Below are 14,267 nucleotides of genomic sequence, written 5' to 3'. Positions count from 1 at the left end.
GCTTCTGTTGACAGCGGTGAAGGCTGGATTAAAACAAAAGATTCTTCTGCAGGTTAGGAAAAACAACAAAAGATTTTTTTTTTCCTAGAAGCCCTTAAGCGCCAGTGTCCTTCATTCTTTTCACTCTGTCCGGTCTGTCACACCATGGAATAAGTGTGGAGAGCAAAGCATGTTTTCTGGAGGGGGGAAGAGGAAACCAGTCACTGCGTGTGCACAAGTAGGAACTAATCTACACCAGAGTTAGTGCTTAATCAGATACCATTTTACTCAAAAGAACACATTTCTACAACTTCACCACCTAAGCCTTTAAAATCACATCAGCTTTGGCACCACAGTCTGGATGAGCATAGACCAAAATCTCAAGCAAGCCAAGCCACCTCACAGCGTTCAGACAAACTTCAAGTAGGAGCAGCTCTCCTGTTCTGTGCTTCAGCCCCGCTCACAGAGAAGCAAAGGGAGGAGTCCCTGAAGGACGAATCAGTCAAATACAGAACTGAGTTAAAAGACAAAGTACAGCAGACAGTGCTGTTATCTACAGTGAGGGTTAGTATTGTGTTTTACATTTTGTATACATCAAAGATTCTCTTCTTTGAGTAATTAATGTTTAAAGCACTGCTTCTCTTATTCTGTGTTTTCTGTGATATTAGATCCTCTAAGAACAGAGGCACTTTCTGCAGAACCACCATCAGTTTGGCACTTCAGATGGTGCCCCTTGCTGAATCTTTTAACTTGAGTCACCAAGAAAAAAAAAATCATCTATTCCCTCACTTTCTCTTTTACTTTTCACCTCAAGTCAAGCTGAACTGGAGCATGGCCAAATCATAACAGTTAAATACTGTTTATCCCCCAGTATGTCTGGCCCAAAGGAGAAATACAAATGCCAAAACATTGCCAGGAAGCCTGTATCCATGTATCTGCGACCCAGCTGGAAGCAGGAAGTGCTAAAACACAGCAAGAAATTTATTTTCACACAACTTCCCACGTACATTGTGTGACATCAAAAGTACTTTGAGATGCCTATGACCATCTTAAAACAACAACCTTAGGGAAGGTCACCCATCAATAGCTCTCATCATGCCCTTTTGCCCCCAGTGAATTAATGGTTTTGCACACATAGGTGGAAACTTGAGGAGTTTAAGCAGCTTACAGCCAACTCAAAAATGTAGCCTTCGTAATTTTGGAAGAGAACAAGTGGGACGACCTCATTTCAGCATGGTCAGCAAGTAAGGATCGCTGTGCAGTGCGTAGGAGCTAATGAATATATTCCATCCATTCCAGGGGAGCACTGGACATGCTTAAGAGCCATGTCCTCACCTGCACTGGAGCTGACAATTACTGACCTGCTGTGGTTTGCACCCAGGCTCCACATTCAGACAGAGCCTGGGAAGCCCAACCAACTGAAAACAGGTTCTGATCCATGCTTATGAGTTCCCCCACCCATCTGCCCTGCATCTCCATTTTATCAGTGCGCCAAGCACCATCTCCTGCCGTATTTCTGCTCTCTCGCCTGCTGGCCAGGTGCATTCATGGATTTCCCCAGTTTCTGACTCTGCCTCCTCCTGACCTCAGGCTTGACTTCATCCTTGACCTCCACCTGATTTTCCATGCTCCCATATGCAACACAGGGCACGTCCAGACAATGCAACCTGGGACCTTGTGCTATGTTTGGCATCAATGACTTGTTCTACTATTTCTACTCACCTCCCCTGGTAACAGGGATTCCTGGAATTCCCTTACTCGAAGGGGATGCATGAAAATCAGCCTAACAGAACTGCATGCGATGAATGATGCCCCACCAAAGGTACAAGAAGCAGAGGTTTTCACTCATCCCGTCACAGGATAAATTAACACCTACGCTAATTGTTCTTATGGCAGTCACTGATAAAAACATTAACAGGGGAACAGTAGAAAACTGCAAAGAAAAACTTTAACAAGGGGAGATATTTGCTGCCATTAACTCAGAACTGACTCCCTCAAAGCATACTCCCCTGTGCACACACAAGGCAGACCACACAGATGTCGCAGGCAACGTGCTGTGATGCATATGCTGTCGCCGCATGAGGGACAGGAAGAATGTTTAGGACAGTGCTGTACAGCGCAGCTAGAGGACTTCACTTTTCTTCCTGTGCAAAGGGTTAGATAACACCCCAATAACTGTCTCAGTGAGGGAATGATTCATTGAAGAATCTGGGACTGCTACAGAGCTGTCTGCTGTGAACAAAAGCTCCACACAGCGTGAAGACCTTTGCAGATAGCACCAGTTCAAATGTGTTAATTATTGCGAGCGTCCTTCCAAAATCACTGGGGGGCATTTCTGGATGTGGCTGGGCATGTGACTGCCATTACTCATAGTCAAGCGCTGTCACAGCCCATTGCATTAGACATGCATCCTGGCAGCTGACCCAGTCATATAACGCATACAGTGAATTAGGTCTCTGTTACAAAATCATTGCTGTATTTTTCAGCATCCATGGCTGTTCTTGTAGACTATTCTTGAAAGGCAGTATTGGAGATCACAAGCTTTGCTGCTTGCTGTGGCATATAGCAGTGAGTATAGTCCAGAGCAGGGGAGGTCCAAGGAATGGTATTAGAGAAGACGCTCCCAGTACTTTTCCAATGCACACCGCATTAAGACACTTGGGAGATGGCCCTACAGAAGATACTTTGTTAGCTGAACCTTGCCCATTACCACTGCTGATCCTTCTCTGAAGTGCTATATATCAGTGGTTTCAAGCAGTTGAGGAGAACCATACCAGACAATCCCATTTTTTAATCAACAGAGATGATCAAAGCCAGAGGGTAATGTGTAGGTGTTTAGGGAATGCTGCATTCAAAGCTAACAATAGCCTGAACACCGTATGCTATTTCATGCCCTGTGCCAGGGCACGTGCCAGCCAGACTGTTTCACTGATCAAAAAGGCTGGAGTTGTCTGACCCAGTGGTCCCTGCAGAGTGAAGATTTCAGCCCTCTCCATTTGTGCACAGAGTACACAAAGCTTCCAGCAGTCATAAAGAAAGAAAACAACTTAGTCTCAAAGTCAGTGCTGAGCGGATTTGGAGTGAGAGAGGTCACATTCCAGAGAAAGGGAAACCAGCAGTGTGTACAGCAGAAGCATTTCTGCGAGACTCACTGCCCTCTCCTCCACCTTGAGCACAACCCTGTCAGTCTTCTTCCACAGAACACGTCTGAAGCAGACGAGGTCTTGACTAGAAAGCCTTGTGGAGAAAACTTTTTCTTAAGGGCAGTTGCTACATGCGTTAAGGGTTAATACAAGTACCATGTAATGAAGAAAAAACATTAAAAGAGTGTGTGTGTATAGATTTCACACACCTACCTGCATGCATTTAAGTCAAGAGAGCCTGTCTGGGCACGCTGTAAAGCTGAGAGTGATTCTTCTAGCTCTGGCACCTCATGACTCTCAGGTCGGTCTGTCTCCCTCTGCAGGAGCTGTCTGGGGCACTTTGGGGAACTGGGAACCTAACCTGGACACCTGAATTAGATCAGGTATTAAGCTGTACACGAAGGCAGTAAAGACCTGGATAACGAACTGAAGTTTGTTTATATCTTTTAAATGCCCAGGGAACGAATAAACCTGCTGAGATTAATTTTTTATTTGAATGATGAAACAGGAGAGTCTTGGATTCTTGACCCAGGGATGTGCGTATAGCAGAGATTAGTTCTGCATCAATCTTCTGTATCACTCCTCTCTATCACTTCTTTCTCCAGAAATCAATTGGTCTTGAACACAGAAATAACTGAGGCTCATAACCAAATCTCATTCTATCAAAGGGAATGGGTTAACTGTGACTTGTGTGTGACAAGTAACACTTTGAAATGAAAAGCTCTAGCAGTATGAAAATTGTGCATCCTGTACTTCAAACAGTTATTTCAATATTTAACACTTATTTCCAGTAATGATCAATAATAACAGAATTGTTCCTGCTGGTGATTTGCTCATCTCACTTGCTCATTGAAACTCCACAAAAGAAAAATATTGTGCCCAAATTTCTCCCTGCTATGCGTAGATTAACACTGGTGCAGCCATTAGTGTCTAACACATCCCTGTCCTGTATTATTGTAGGCAAGTAATCCTACGTCAAAATAAGGAAAAATAAGAACTTGATCACTATTCTACAGATTATAGTTCCATTTTCTTCTTACTATGTAGGTACTAAAAAACCCTGCAGGGTCACAGCTATAAATTTAGTATACAAGAAACTTAAAAGAGGAGGAAAAAAATACCTAAAATAATATGGATGTTGATAAAAATCCCAAAACATTATTTTCAGTGAAAGATTTTCTCACTCTGTATCATAAACTGTTTTGTACAGAGAAAGATTCAGGTAAGCGATCGAAGAGGAAACACCAAGATTTTTCTAGAAAGAGGGGAAATGCGTAGGGATGCCTGTGTGAAACGAGGGTTACAACTAGATTATCACTCACTCCATGCTGCCAGCCCCCAGAATTTAGTTATTGATTATGCAACATTCAGGCTTCACAGCTTCAGCTCCTGGTGCCAGGTGACAACATTCAAGCATCAGTCTCGTTGCTTTGAAAGCCGAATTTTGAGGCAAAGACCTCCCTGTTGCACAGGTTAGCCAACGAATGATCAGAAATCTCAAAAAAAATGAACTTTTTTTTTCCTTCACAGCACTTTTTGCAGAAGCACAAATGACAACTTTTTCTGAAGCACTGACTCCTGGTAGCTTAGAGCCTCACCTATGATTCCAATAGACCAGATAGCAGCATTACTGTCCCTTTCCCCAAAGGCTGTGTCAGCAGCAACCAGCTGTCACGATACCTCTTTTCAACGTTGTTTCCTACGCATCTGAGGCTTCTCTAGTTATGTTGCCTTCCTGTCCTCACAGCTGTGTGCTAGTAGCCTCCTCGTTACCTTTTGCAGACATGGCCAGTGTCACTCAGGTGCGGCTGCACTACAAAACTCTTCCAGGAGTGCAGCTGTTACCAGTTAGGGCAAGGGAGCTGAGGAAGGGGCTGCAGCACAGGGCTCAGCGCGTGGCTGAGGGACTTGGGGCTGTTCAGCCTGGAGGAGGCTGAGAAGAGACCCCGTAGCTCCCTGCAGCAACCCCAAAGGAGGCTCTAGCGAGGTGGGTGCTGATCTCTTCTCCTAAGTAACAGACGATAGGATGAGAGGAAATAGCCTCCAGGAAAAAAATCCTTCACCAAAAGGGCTGTCAAGTACTGGAACAGGCTGCCCAGGGGAGTGCTGGAATCACTCTCCTGGGAGGCGTTTAAAGGCTGTGTGGGACATAGCTTAGTGGTAGAGTTGGCAGTGTGAGGCTTATGGTTGAACTTGATCTTAAGGGTTCTTTCCAACCTGAACAATTCTAGGTTTTGTGCAATCTGTGGTGTCAGTGGTACATGTGAGGGACCTCAAGTTATGCTCTCATGAAAAGAAAAGGTGCAGTGTGAGCTCAGGCATGGCAGTTACGAGAATGGGAGGGAGTCAGGGGGGTGGAGTAGCAGAAATGGATTAGACAGTGTGGGTGGACTCTGCAACACACCATGCCAGGGTGCTGTCACGAGAGATGAGAAGGGATGTGGAATGCATAATCAGGTGGCAGTGCTCAAAAGACGACTTGTTTCCAAGGGATGTTTCCTTCTGGTCCTCATGGCAGTACCCGAACGCTTACAGGATTGTTTCTCTTGAGAAGTGAAAATGATGATGTGAGTCAGATCTTTTTTTCAGTTCATTCCTTCCTATTTACAGGTGTTGAAAGTTCTTTTCTGTAAACATAGTAAAAGTCACCCAGAGCTGGAAGCTTCTATGCTAACAGTTTCCAAACAAACTTTTTGGCCAGTCCTGTGTCCCGAAGCAATTCTCTCCCTGCACCAAACTTCCAATGAGTTCTCAGGCTTTCCAGCTGCCTTTTGCATCAGACAAAAAGCCAGAGCAAGCTGCAGTGCCTCACAAGCACTAATAGCCAGTTTTCCAGGAAAGTATCTTGCTTCACTGTAGCTTTGTCAAGAATTTTGGTTCCAAACATCCCGGGCACGTTTGTTAACCGTTATTAGTATCGTTGGTATAACAGCTCTTTTTTTCATATAGAAGCAGACTTCAATTGTGATCTCCACACTTAAGGAGGTGTGTGAAGGAAGATTTATTGTTCCGTGGAAAACACTTACCACACTATTATATGACTGCGGAAACTGTAAAGTTGCAAAATGACTTATTTTCAAAACAGTGGGTCCTCATCCTGTTCTGCAGCTGAAGTGTATGCAAACAAGTCATAGAGAACAGAGATCCTGACTTTGGACCGTGGTTCACAACAAGATTAAGCTGAAATGTAAAACCAGTAGAGATTAAACCAGAAGGGTAAGAGCACGTTAGTGGTGGCAGAGCAGAAGGTAACAAGGTTGTGTTACAGTTAGGACCTTCAGATCTGAAGAGCTGAAAGCAAGAGGTCTTGCTGAAAGCAAGAGGTCTTGCAGACTGATTTGCTTCTCAAGTTTCTAAGCAAACCCCAACATGTGATCAGGCAATCAAGGACATGGAATGTAAAATTGCTTTTCTTTTTTTACAGCTGAAGCTTTCATATTGATCTCATATAGCAGCATCTCTAAAGATGAAACGAACAACCTTTGCTGCCAGGCTGGCCTTGCCTTCCAGCAGCACCGCTGCACGTAAACACACCACAGATTTGTGCCCAGGGCTTGCCTGCTTCCCTTCAGAACTAGCAGTTACTTGGGAAAAGCATAAAGCTTTGCTGGGCCTGTGTGGAGATGGGGGTGATTACTGCCTGCTGTTCTGCAGTGACCCCCTCTGACTCATCTGGAAGTGGTTCAGGTCTGCTGGAGGCAGAGAAAGCTTGGAAAGGGAAAAGGTGAGAAGTCTGATGCTGCTTCTCCTTAATTCAGGCATCCTGTGCTGAGCTCTATGAGTGCTCGGTGAAATCCTGTGGAAGGTAAGAGAGGAGGCTTTGGAGAACTGGGAGGTTCCTGCTGAGCCTCACCAGGGTTGTGCTTAGGTGCACCAAACTGAAGCCCAGGGCTGTCTCCAGAGGCACTCAGGGCACACGCAGGCACAGCGGGCGAAGGAGGCAGAGACACGACTCGCCAGGGAGGCAGTGCCGTGTCTGTAACATTTACCCTGCTAAGGCATTGCTGTCTGACCAGAAATGTGACAGATTTATGGGTTGGGCAGGGATCCTAAACCTTTGGGAAGGGAACCAAGGAAAGGAGACTAAAGCAAAACCAGAAGATAGTGTGAATTCTTGATCAGTGCTGAGGGGAAGTTCAGGAGCGTGGCCAAGCCAGAGAACTGTATGTGAACAACAACGGCCAGAAGCCTGCATCACGAAAAAGGCATCTTAGCCTCTTTGGACGGCAACTTTTTGTTCTAGGATGAAGAAAGACATCTGTGCAGGGAGGAGCCGATGGCAGAACGTGAGACTGCCTGAGCAGCTTGGCAGAACGAGGGTGTGTAATTGAACAGAGTAAGGAGTTGTTCCAGCACAGCAACGGGATGGGCAGGAAGAAATCTATGACAAAGGAGTTATGTGGGGATAAAGGATGTCCTACAGCAGCCACTGTCTCTGGTACTTTCTGATACCATCTAGGCAAAGCGGGGAGAAAAAAATGCCATGATTTCATCAAGTGGCATCTAACTTTGTTACGTAAACTTTCAGAGTAAAAGAGGATTTAAACGAAGGAAATAATAAGTCATGATAATGAAAGCACAGCACTTCTGCTGGGAAGGGAATTACAAGAAACACTGATGTGGCATACTGCTCTGTTCCTCTTTAGCAGTCCTAGAGTTGGCACTTAGAATTTGTGGTGAAAGATGGTCCATCAATATGCAACAATATTTGTGAGTTAGTGCTATTAAAACCAGTGCAAGAGACTTAATGGCCCTTTAATCCTTGCTTCTTTTTTTTGAACTCTCCACTGCCACGCTATGTTTTCCCCAGATGGAGCAGTATTTCTGCTCCATATTTCAGCACAAAATGCATTCAGTTATCAATTCAGAACAAAAGTAAGAAGACAACATTACCTATGCACCTGCTTTAGCTAAATGCTTTCCTTATTGTTCCCAAAAGGAAAAAAATTGAGACAACGTGTAGCCATAATGCCCATCTACATGATTTGTTTAGTTTTAGTCATACTCATTAGGAGCACAGAGACTGCTTGTGGTGTTCTCCTGTATGTGGATTTTCTTCTGACTGCAACAGTTTGTGCATATCACCCTCGGTCAGGCGGCCAAACTGAGCACAACGTTTCCAGAAAGATGCTTCAACGTACACTCGTAGTGGGGGAATTGCAAAGAAATAAACCACTGTCAAGCTGACTGAAATAAATCTACCATTAAACCATAGTACTTGCAAAGCTTAATAGAAAATTGGTCTAAAGTTAGGATTGCTGGAGGATTTCTAGAAGTGCTCCTAACAGAGGAAATTCTGGGGTTTTTTTCAGATGTTTTTCCTGGCTGCTACCATCTCTTTCACCTCTCCAGAAGATGCTTAGAGGTGTCTGCTGTAGTCTAACAGGTAAAAGAGAAGGGATCTGCAGTGGGAACTGGAGAACTAGCCTTATTCTGTGACTTCGGGTTTCTTTCCCCATTCCATTTTTTGGCTTTTAACCTTTGCAGAAAGAAAACTCACTGGCCTGTTAGGCTAGGAGGGGCATCTTCTACATTGCTTCTGTCCCCATGCAGGATCAGCTGTATTTGTATTGTTCCCAGAGGTGAACCAGAGGTGTCTGCAGGTCACAAGCACAGGCAGCTCAGCAGTTTAGAGTACGACGTGGCCGCATGTGGGCTGGTCGCTAGGGTCTGTTCTGATCGGCTCTGACAGGGGCATTCGCTGCCTTCTGCTGAGTCAGGACAGTTCAGAGAGTTACTTTCACACCTTCCCTTCTGACCACCAGTTTTGAGCTACTGACATGCAGATGACAGGCTCTTTGTCTGTCTTCTCTCCAAACTGGAGTAAATATGACAGATACAGGCAAGAGGGATCCAAATTGTGTTGTCTTTTTATTGATGTACTTCATACATGGGTTCCATGAAAGCACAATACTGTAAGACCTAAGTCCTATCAAAGCATGATTAGTCTAAGGTTTCTAAAAGGTCATTCCTTCATTTAGGCATTGTTTTTTTGCTGAATTAGTTTTCTTTTGTTGTTATGGCCATGTTTATCCGTAGTTTTCTGCCGCTGACGCTTCTTTGTTATTTAACGTGTCAAAAACAAAGTTACCTGTTGATGGAGGGAGAGTTTTGTTTATTTTATTATTTGCATAAAATGGAGGGGCACTGAGAACTGCTTCAGGGATTGCTTGAAGGCTGTGAGCTTCTTTCTTCCATGCTCTGGTTCACTGGCAGGCCCACAAAATCCCAGTGATGCTGCCTTGGGTCAGACGAGTTGCAGGGCTCGCTGCAGTGCGATCTTGCCTCTCCGGTTGTGCAATGGTCCTCAGGCTGTGCATACACCTGGACCTCATTCCAGTCTGCTTCATTTTTCATGTTAGTGACAGATTTGTCAGTGCAGCTGGCAGCGGCGAAATCAGCTTTTGCAATCCCTTCTCTCTATAGACATCTCGCGGGAGCAACAAGTTGAAATGATGCCTGATCCCAGCCTCTTCTGCTATTTTAGTTTAATGACTAGCACTGTGTTCTCCTGTGACCTGTCCCAGGAGGCTGCGGAAAGGCAGGCTTTTGTGCAACATCTGCGTGCCTGAGGACAGCACCATCCCAGCTGCTCAGCCCCTCTCACGTGCTGCGTGTTTCCACCCACCAGCTCTGCAGATGGGATCATGAGTTTCTCTTTCCAGACACAACACGTTAGGTTGGTGGGATGCTCCAGTGGGGAAGCGGGGCTAGCGGAGACCTTTATGTAGATAGTGATGAAGCAGCTTCAGCTAACACAGTGAGGTCAAGGGAACACCTATAAATGCTTGCTGTCCTCATTTACAAATAAACATTTTGGTCATTCCTGAGCTGTGTACAAATACTGCAGAAATAAATTGGCCTTTCAAGCAGAGTTAAGAGCACTTTGTGACATAGTCTGCTTCAGGGCTGTTGGTCTAGAAGGTCCCCCGATAGGCTCATCGTATGGGAGATGATGCAGGCTATTCTTATTGGTGCTGTTTATTTCTGGCAGGTACAGCAGAACTGCCTGTAGTAACTGTACAGATCTTATTGGCACCAGAAAAATGCAACACAACACAAAATGCAGCATTAATATTCAGCTATTAGTCTGTGCCATGTCTGCAAATTTAAAAAGCAAGATATTTGTCTCTGCACCTTGCATGCTAGGCAACCTGAATTCCATTGTAATCCAGAAACGTTCAGGATAATCTAGGAGAAACATCCTTAATCCTAAAATATACTCCTAAATCTGAGCTGTTCTCTTGGTGTATCAGCTTCATCTCTCTTCAGCACAAGAGAATAGGTTTATACTGTAAAAGTTATGGGCTTATACCCATAAAGTCGTTCCTAGCACAGAATGTGATTTATCTTCATATGTAGTGTTGGACTAAAGAAAAGGATAACGTTGTTTAGGGACAACCACTCACACATAGGATTTGTAACCTGTCAGTGTACCTCGGTGAGAAGCACAATTAAAACTCAGTCAAAGCAACATAAGGTTTATTGGTACTGATACTCCCTGGCCACTCTGGACACAGGTTTATTCCACCTTTGAGTTTAATTCCAAATGAAGGGACAGAACTTTTCTGTTGCATATATTTTGAGTCATCCACTGAGCAAAAATAAGAGCAAACAACATGTAAATTGTCCCAGTCAAAATCATGTGTTTGATGGACATTTTGGCGATGCCCAGCTGGCTGCTTCAGAAATGACAGTAGTGTCAAACAGAGACTCTGACTTAGCAGTGCTTGCGTGCCAGCAGCAGTCCAGGTGTGGTATCCAAGCTGTCACCATGACCTGTGTCACCTGGCTGGGCAGTCCCCTGGGAAAGGGGAGAGGGAAATGAGAGGAAGAAGATTTATGGATTGGAAACTACAGCTTTACTGAAATGATAATAATGAAAATTATTAGAAGGTAATTAAATATATGCAAATATATGAGATTGCACCCCCAGCCCACCCCATCTACATCACTAAAAATGCTGCAGAGCAGGCACAACGGAATAAGTCCACACCTAGGAGGGTGCTGGACTTGGTAACTGGATTCAGGAACACAGAGAGCTGGGATCAGGAGCAACCAGACAGATGAGGTCCTCACTGGATATTGGCCGTCACAGAAGACAGTGACACCCTTGTGATTTCTCAATTTTATACCAACTGTGATGTACATGGGATGGAATCCTCTGTTGAATAGCTTAGGGTCACCTGCCCTATTCACCCCTCCTTGCAGGTGTGGCTCCTTTTCTGCTGGCTTGAGGATGGCCTTGGTTAAGTATAAGCATTGGCCTTTTTGCATACCGGTGCCATGTGTTATCGCTTTGGAGAAAAACACTGTGTCAAAAACATGCAGTTAGTTTTGAGAGAACCAAGTTACTTACAGCAAGTGAGTTAGTCACAAAACTGACTCTAATTTACCTCAAAATACAAAAACCCGGCATGTGTATGATCTGGATAAAAACTGAAATGCTTTTGGAGTCTCTGTTGCAAGCATTTCTTTGTGGAAGTGAGCACAGTCCATGGGCAGTTAACAGTTCTGTTTTTACTTCGTGCAGAGCAATAATCTGAGAACTCCAAAGTGTAGCTGTGACTAAAACCCTTGCCTTGTAGCATGGCTTTGCACATTGTGGCTTTTGGGATTCGTCATCAGTCACTCAGAGTAGTCTCTTGACGTTGGTACAAGACTTGCTCGAGGCGTCAGTTTACCAAGTATGTTTTCTAAACATAGTGTGTGCCCTGACTACACAGAGCATCCACCAGCCCTTCTTGCCTCTCTGGTGTTCTGGATACAATGCTGTTTTGTTGGATGTATGTTTGTTCTGATTCCTCAGCTGACACCACTATCCTTCCTAAAAACTGTTCTTTCTTTTCTATAAAACAAGCACAGCAACAGCAATGATGTAAAAAAACATCGTCCTTCCAACATCTTTCCTTCTTGGCCATTTGACTCTCATAGTTTTTCCTGACTTTTGAGAATTTCCACCTATTACCCACGTGATTTTCTTAAGTCTTTGCTATATCTAAATACCAGAAGAGTGGGAAGCGTTGGAAGATAACAGAAGGGAATAGCTACCAATGTGAAGGTGATAAAAATAAATCATGCCGAACTTGTTATATTTCCTGTCATGGCATGCTAAATAGATGGGGGGGAAGGGGAGGATTATTAATGGTGATTGCAGAAACCTAACAACATGGCAGATGTTAAAAGACAGCATTAGAGTTCTTACTTCTCTTGGCAAATAGGAGGAATGGATGGGATGCAGACTGAGAGGACAAGTAGTGATCAATGCAGGTGGGAAGGAGTGACCAGGTGCGAGGACCCAAGGTGGGGAGTGAATGGCTGTCCAGAGAAGAGTGTAGAGTTACAGAGGATCACAAACGGAACACAAAAAAATTCTTACTATTTTAAAAAAGACTGATAATGTGATATTTAATTAGGAATGCAGCCAGCAAAACAGGTGAAGCAATCTTGTGGCTTATCTTCATTTTGGTAGAGTCTCAAGTAAAGCACTTAGTTGGGGCAGCTCTCCAAAGAAGATAGGAACTGGCTGGAGAGCCTGCAGACAGAAGAACAACAATCACCCGAGATCCTTTAATCTGTGTTTATAACCTACAAATGCAGATAACTGTCTGCAAATATGTAAAATGCTGTTGCACAGAAGGGAATAATCTGTTCTTTGGGCTCGTGCTGGGTAAGACAAGAAATAATGCGCTTAAACTGCAGCAGCAGTAATTAAAGTAAGATAAAAAGTAAAAAAAACATTGGCAAGCAAGCATTAAATCACTACAATGGAGTGACTGGGAAGATGGTGAAGTCTCTGTTACTGGAAGTTTTTAAGAACTGGTTGGACATGCACTATCAGTGGTTGATTTTGATTAAACTTGGCTTGTGGTAAAAAGATGGATTGTCTGGTCTCTGAGGCCCCGCTTGGTTTTCTGTGATGATATTGTTTAACTTATATAGTTGGAGTACTCTTTCCTGTGGTCTTGGAGTGCTGTAAGAGGCTTAGTAAGAAGTGTGAACTCATTCTTCTCACCTTTGTTGTATGATAGCACCCAGTCACCGTTTGAAATGCACATGCACATTTCCTACATCTTGGCTTCAGCCAAGTCCAACTATCAGTTTCAGAGGAAAGAAGGAAACATCTGGAAGCTCAGTCATGTGGAAGGGGAACGATGGCCCATGGGGTCTTTCAAGGAAGAGTCAACTGAGAAAAAAGCCCCTGGGCAGACATCAATTCCATTTGAACTGAATACAAGCAGTCAGAAAGTCAGTCTCCTTTCAGACTCCTGTGGTGACTACAGATGTAATTCTGCTTTGGGCCAGGCTCTGTGAAGAACCCGAGGGATGTTCACAGCTTCACTGTCAGGTGTTTGTTCAGTGTTTAACAGTTCTTCACTGGGACTTCCATCCAGCGTGAGTGATGATCCGTGCACTTCTAGTTCCCTTGTTCCATGACGCTGCTGCTCCTGCTGGTGGGAGTGCTGCTGTAAGCAGTCTCCCCTCTACCAAGCCACCAGTTGGATTTTCTTCCTGTCTTGCAGCAATCAAACTAAAGTGATGTTAGGTCATCTCACACGGGTCAGATCCCCAGTGCTGTGGTTGACAGTGCTTTGAGCTGCTTTGAGCAGCGCATTTCCAAAGATGCCATGAATACCTCAATGATTCTCGCTTGCGTGCCCTTAGCAGTAAGAGAAAACATGACAGCTTTGTTTCAAGTTGATTTGTCCCTCTGCACTTGCCCAACCCTGTCCACCTTCTAATCTGCAGTTGCTGCTGTTACTGTTACAGTGATCACATCATTGGCTCCTATTTTCCTGACAGCAATTCAGCAATTGTCTCCACCAGTGCCTCTGTCCATCCCAGTGCGTAGTGCTGGAGGAACTGCTGTTTCCTGAATTCCATTTCAACTGCAAGTTGCCGAGCCATTTCTCCTTCCTGTCCTGTCTGAATTATTTGTTTTGGTTTAGCATTTTATACTTTCTGACAATGCTAAGATTTATTGGTTTTCTTCTTGCAAAATAGATTTTTTTAGTGATGTAGGTTTTCCTGCTGCTTAAATTTCCCCCGTAGTTTCATTTCATTGATACATTTTTCCAAACCTACAATTAAGTCCTCTGAATATAGTTGTAAGTCAATGTCATCATTGCATCTTCTGCCTTCTGT

Source organism: Phaenicophaeus curvirostris, chromosome 13 (genome assembly GCF_032191515.1).
Source record: "Phaenicophaeus curvirostris isolate KB17595 chromosome 13, BPBGC_Pcur_1.0, whole genome shotgun sequence".
In the NCBI taxonomy this organism is placed as follows: Eukaryota; Metazoa; Chordata; class Aves; order Cuculiformes; family Cuculidae; genus Phaenicophaeus; species Phaenicophaeus curvirostris.
The sequence above is the reverse complement of the archived record's forward strand: the minus strand, read 5'-3'. Positions refer to the sequence as shown.